Source organism: Glycine soja, unplaced genomic scaffold (assembly GCF_004193775.1).
Source record: "Glycine soja cultivar W05 unplaced genomic scaffold, ASM419377v2 tig00106008_1_pilon, whole genome shotgun sequence".
NCBI classification, from domain to species: domain Eukaryota; kingdom Viridiplantae; phylum Streptophyta; class Magnoliopsida; order Fabales; family Fabaceae; genus Glycine; species Glycine soja.
The window spans coordinates 30,800-37,365 of NW_021144599.1; the positions used below are offsets into that span (position 1 = coordinate 30,800).

The 6,566-nt window shown below is 38.1% G+C and overlaps 1 non-coding gene across 1 annotated transcript; it reads left to right on the plus strand.

Moving 5' to 3' along the window:
* Positions 1-1,537: 1,537 nt before the first annotated feature.
* On the plus strand, positions 1,538-1,644 carry LOC114404723. The gene has a single exon (XR_003665121.1). It is a non-coding gene; the product is annotated as a small nucleolar RNA R71 (small nucleolar RNA).
* The last annotated feature ends 4,922 nt before the right edge of the window (positions 1,645-6,566 follow it).

Here is a 6,566-nt window from a genome sequence, read left to right on the forward strand (position 1 = left end):
TAAAAATCAACAGGGAAAATCAGTTCACCAACTCTAACTAAGACATCTTCTATGAAACCAACAGGATAGGCAACACTTCTGTTAGCTAAATGAATTACCACATCAGTTGACTGCAAGGGACCTAGAGATAGAGAATTAAAAATAGACAGAGGCATAACACTAACAGAAGCTCCTAAATCTAGCATGGCATTGTCAAACTTACTATTCCCTATGATACAAGGTATGCTGAATGTACCTGGATCTTTGCATTTTTCAGGAATTTGAGGAACAGATTTACCAATCAATGCGGAGACATTTCTGCCCATGCTAATCCGTTCACTTCCTTTAAGCTTCCGCTTATTAGTGCACAACTCCTTCAAGAATTTGGCATATCTTGGAATTTGCTTTATTGCATCCAACAGAGGTATGTTTACCTCTACCTTTCTAAACGTTTCCAAGATCTCTTTCTCTGCCTCTTCCATTTTTTTGTTGGAAACTGCTCTTGGAGGGAATGGAAGAGGGGGAATGTGCTGCTTCTGCAAATCAGAATTACCTGTGGAAGAAGATTCACCTGCACAGAAATTGTTAGGTAAATTTTTGTCATCACCTTTTTCTGGAATAGAGTGAAGTTTGGCAGGTTCATTTGCAGATGAGGAAGGTGCTACGGGTTGAGGTCCTTGACATTGCTTTCCCGACCTCAATGAAATGGCACTGACATTTTTGGGATTTTGGACAGCTTGAGAAGGCAGCTTGTCAGAATTCTGGGACTGTTGTTGATTCAATTGGGTAGCTAATTGTCCCATCTGATTGGTTAAGCTCTGAATGGAGGCTCTGGTCTCTTGCTGAAACTGCATGTTCTGCATAGTCATTTGCCTCACAAGTTCTTCGAGGGAAGGTTGTGGAGGGGCCTCAATTGTTGGCTGTTTCTGGGGTTGTTGCTGTTGTTGGATTGGTGGAGGAATGTATGGTCTGCTTGGGCCAGCAGCATTTTGGAAGGAAGAAGCAGGCTGCTATTGTTGCTGAGGGCTGGACCATCTGAGGTTAGGGTGATTCCTCCATCCAGGGTGGTATCTGTTGCTGGAAAGGTCATAATTGTTCTGCTGTGGTTGATTTTGCTGCTGAGGTTGAGGAGGTCTATTGTAAATATTTGCAGCATAAGCTTCAGGCTGCTCAATTGCTCTAGGTTGCTGCATGGAAGGGCAAAGGTCTGTATGGTGGTCAGCAGAGGAGCACAAACCACAAACCCTTGCGACAGGTGTATATTTTTCTATTCAAGGCCAGCTGGGTTACCAAGTTGACCAACGCATCCAGTTTGCCTTCAAGCTTCTTAGTTTCAGATGATGCAGATGGGTTTGTAGCTACCTCATGCACTCCTCTAATGACTATGGCATCATTTCTGGCGCTAAACTGCTGGGAGTTGGAGGCCATCTTCTCAATTAAATTTCTGGCTTCAGCAGGAGTCATGTCTCCAAGGGCTCCACCACTGGCAGCATCTATCATACTTCTCTCCATATTACTGAGTCCTTCATAAAAATATTGGAGAAGAAGCTGTTCTGAAATCTGATGGTGGGGGCAACTGGCACATAGTTTCTTAAATCTCTCCCAGTACTCATACAGGCTCTCTCCACTGAGTTGTCTAATACCTGAGATATCCTTCCTGATGGCTGTGGTCCTGGAAGCAGGGAAAATTTTTTCAAAGAATACTCTCTTAAGGTCATCCCAGCTCGTGATGGACCTTGGAGCAAGGTAATACAGCCAGTCCTTTGCCACTCCCTCTAATGAATGAGGAAAAGCCTTCAGAAATATGTGATCCTCTTGGACATCTGGGGGTTTCATGGTGGAGCAGACAATGTGAAATTCTTTCAAATGTTTGTGCGGGTCTTCACCTGCAAGGCCATGAAACTTTGGAAGCAAATGAATTAGTCCAGTCTTAAGAACATATGGGACATCCTCATCAGGGTATTGGATGCACAAGCTTTCGTAGGTGAAATCAGGTGCAGCCATTTCCCTTAGAGTCCTCTCACGAGGTGGAGGTTGTGCCATGTTCTCAGAATGTGCAAAATCAGAATGCTCAGAATCAGAATGCTCAAAATTATAATGCTCAAGATCAGGATGCTCAAAATCACCAATAACAGAATGCACAGATTCACCAGTTATGGAATGCTCAGAATGATCAAAAGGTATAAAATGATGCCTAACTAATCTATGAAATGTCCTATCTATCTCAGGATCAAAGGGTTGTAAGTCAGATGGATTGCCTCTAGTCATACACTACATTCAGCATGCACACAACTAGTTGCCTTGTCATGTAAATAAAGGTGTAGGTTTGAACTACAGCTACCCTCAAATGATATCCAAATGACTTGAAATTTTGTGAGCAACCCTATAAAATGATGAGAAGATAGCACAAAAAATTTCAGACAAAAATTCAAAGTCTAACTATGAAAGCTAAAAATGGTAGGTTAAGAAAAATAAGTGAATAAAACTTGAAAAATAAAAAACTTTTGACAGAATCACTTTTTTTGGACGATGGAGACGTCAGCCGGCTGCCACAGCGTAGGAAATTTTTTTCTACCCCAAATGCATATATAATAATTGCGATTCTGATAACCGGAGCAAAAGTTATGGCCGTTTGAAGTTTTGACAAACACAAAATTTGCTAGTTTTTTGGAACTTTCAAATCTGACCAAACTAAAGGCTCTAGCTATTTTTCCCACAAAATATGGATTAAAAGAAGTTACCACAAAAAAATTCAGCTAAAAATTACAACCCCAACTACAAAAACAAAAAATCCCAATTAATTCAGCATGGGTGGTCGCTAAAATCCGTCTCTAATTGATTTCTACTACTACTCTGTTTTTCCGCAAGCTGGTTTCTACTACTACTCTGTTTTCAAGCACAATCTTCACAGCAAAACACCCAAGATTGAAACAGGGGAAACGCTTAATGGAAAAACTGAAACAGAACACACATTAAACAAAATACCAGGACACTAATCAACACTAACACACATACTAACACAATACTAACAATTAAACATAAAACACGAAAGGAAAACACACAACACTAGCTAGCTATTATGAACCTTTGGACACTGCTCCCCGGCAACGGCGCCAAATTTGATCGAGGCCGTACCCGAATCAAATAAACATGAAAATGCAGTAACTAGGAAGTGATCCTAGGTCGTTTCCCAACGAGCAGTGACAAGCCAAATGTTCATAATATACTTGCAGTAACAGTAACGATGGGGGGGGGGGGGGTTGGTTGTTTGGTAATTAAAGAGCAGAACAAATAAAATGGAATACGAAACTACTAATACTAAAAACGGGTTGTTTCCTCTGATTCAGAAGCCACTCTCTTATCCTGGGTTATGGAGAATTCGTCCCTAACAGTCAACCACTTAATCCAACCCTATTTCAATTTACTAAGCGAAAATCAACTTAGGGTTTTCAATACGTGATTAGGCACCACATACACCAGTTAGCCCTTCGTCCATTAAGCATGAACGCAAGTTAGGCTCAGAGGCAATTAATCAAACACGAAGCGTGCACTGATTAATATTCACGAAATTGGGATAACTGGTGAAGGGAAAACTGCCAGGAAACCACATTACAAACGAAACCTCAAAGAGAGTTGGGCTTTGTCCTCAAAAGGAAACAACACCAGAAAATCTAGCCTTCCATGGATTCAAACAGAAAACGCAAATGAAACATGAAGCAGAAACGTAAATGAAAGTAGAAGAAGAAGCAAGAATGAACTCGCAATTAGAGGCAGAAAATGTAAAATTGAATTACGAACTCAGAAACGTCAAAACAGAAAAACGAAAACCCTAAAACAAAGCTCTGAATAATGAATAGCATAACAGAATAGAATGCCCTGCACGAATCCTAAGGCAGCTATTTAAAAAGAGTCACTCAAAGTCACTGGGCCCTATTTCAATACTCTGGCCCAAAACGAAATAAACACTGAACAACATAAAATAAAATTGCGAAATTTCCTAATTAGAAATTAACTAAGGTAAGCGCTGCTTTATTTGCCCTCTTCAAGTCCACAACCAAAATCCGGATTAAGCCCAATGTTTCATTAATTCCTGAAATTAGATTAAAAACATCAAATTAGCTAAATGAGCCCAAATAATAAAACTGCCTAATTAATTGACAATTAAGACCAATCAATAATTAAAATGGTGCAAAAAGGGTTTAGAAAATAGAAGAAAATGATGGCACATCAATAAGGCATTGCGATCAAATGCTCCACTTCCATATCCCCATCTGATCACCTTGTTTCTGCATCATTTTAATGTCCCTCTTGATTCTGAGCCTTTTGTTAAAGTCAAGAGATCTTTCTCTATCGGTGCGAATGTGGTCTCCTCTTTTGGATACCGCAAAGAGAGGGATGGTTCTTGGGTAAAGAAGGACGCTCCCGCACAGGCCGCAGAAGACCCCTCTCCATCACCACCTCCTCAGAGAGATGATTCTTCACCTCTTATGCAGCGCATTCTTGACAGACTGGATGGACTCCACACTTTCGTCGGTGAGTGTTTTGACGCATTGGAAAGCCACATTGACGCCATTGATTCACGGTTTGTAGGAATGGATACCCGCATCACTCAGCTTGAGGAGGATGTGAGTTATGTTCGTCAGTGCTTTGACCTTCCACCACCATCCTCATAGATTTAGATTATTATTATATTTTAAGTTTAAGTCGTGTATTTGGCTATGTTTTATGACATTATTCTCTGAACATTGGTTATGTTTTAAGTATTTGGTACTTAGTTAATTATGACTGAACTTGATGTTTTTATTTATTTTGCACGTAGATGTTTATGTTTTGTGCTTAGACTTGGTTATTTTGATGATATATGACTAGTGGTATGTATTTAAATTTTGTGTTATTCAAATTATGCTTTATGTATGTTTTAGAATCATTTATGTATGTTTTATTTTATGCACTTTGGCCTTTTTTATTTTGCCAAAGGGGAGAGAAAATGGGTATTTTAGAAATCAAGATATTATATTTTCAAAGCTTTAAAATTAAGCATAAATTAAAAAAGAAAGGGGTAGAAAGGATGAGTGAACGATAGAACAAAACCTGCATGTATTCTCTTGATTTCAGGTTTGTCATCAACAAAAAGGGGGAGGTTGTGGAAGCAAAGCTTTCTAAGTTTATTTTGATGATGCCAAAGAGTCAAGTCAAGAATCAAGAGTCAAAAAAGTTTCAAGAATCAAAGAGTCATTCAATCAAGAATCAAGATTCAAGTGAAGATTCAGAGAAGACTCAAGATATGCAAGAACTTCAAGAAAAACATCAAGATAAGTATAAAAAGATTTTTTCAAAAGAAAAGATTGAATATCACAATTTGTCCAAAAGAATTTTTAAAAGAAAAATCTTTTACTAGAGTTTTTACTCTCTGGTAATCGATTACCAGAAGGCAGTAATCGATTACCAGAAGCCCAAACAGTTTTATAACTATTTTACAAAGTAGTAATCGATTACCATGGGCATGTAATCTACCAATTTTTTTGAATGTTGGATTTCAAATTTCAAGAGTCATAACTTGTGATAAAACATTTTCAAACTTGTGTACTCGATTACACAACATTTGTAATCGATTACCAGTGTTTCTAAATGTTTTGGTTTTCAAATTTAAACATGAAGAGTCACATCCATTGATGTGTAATCGATTACACTATGATGGTAATCGATTACCAATGACATATTTTGAAAATAAATTGCCAAAAGTCATAATTTTTAAAGTGACTAGTTTTTGAAGATTTTTTCAAGATTCACAACTTTTAAAGTGACTAGTTTTCAAAAGAGTCACAACTTTTAAAGTGACTAGTTTTGAAGAAATTGCCAAGAGTCACAACTTTTAACTTGGTTTTTCAAGAGCCATCAAATGGCTATAAATATGTGACCATGGCATGAATTTTAGAAGACAAAAAATGGATTCCTTTCATTCAAAAAGAGAACTTTCTGATTCATTTCTCAACATCATTCTAAAAGTTTTTGTTCAATACTTGCTTTGTCAAGAAAAGTTCATTGGTAAAAAACTTGTGCTATTCTTCTTCTTCATTCCTTCTCCTTCTTGCCAAAAGAATTCAGAGAACTAACTGTCTGAAAGTTCTTTTGATTCACCAAACAAAGAATTCAAAGAACTAACTGTCTGAGAATTCTTTGCCCAAACACTGAATTCAAAGCACTAACCGTCTGAGAATTTGGTATAAGAAGCAGGTAGCTTCTTGGTTGTAATAGTGAACACAAGGGAGGGTACATCCTTTGTGGTTCGCTTCAAGTAGAGGGTACATCTACTTGGTTTTTCAAAGAGAACAAGGAAGGGTACAACCTTTGTGTCTCTTTGCTTGTAAAGGATTTTACAAGGTTATTGGAAATCTCAAGAACCGTGGGTTGCTTGGGGACTGAACGTAGGCACGGGTTGTGGCCAAACCAGAAAAAATCTTGTGTTTCTTTCTTCTTCCCTACACTCTTTACTTTTCCGCTGTGCACTTTTTATTTTCGTTTTACTTTTGTCTAAGTTATTGTTTCTGTTCTTTACTTTCTCATAACTTAGTAGTAAAGCCTAATTG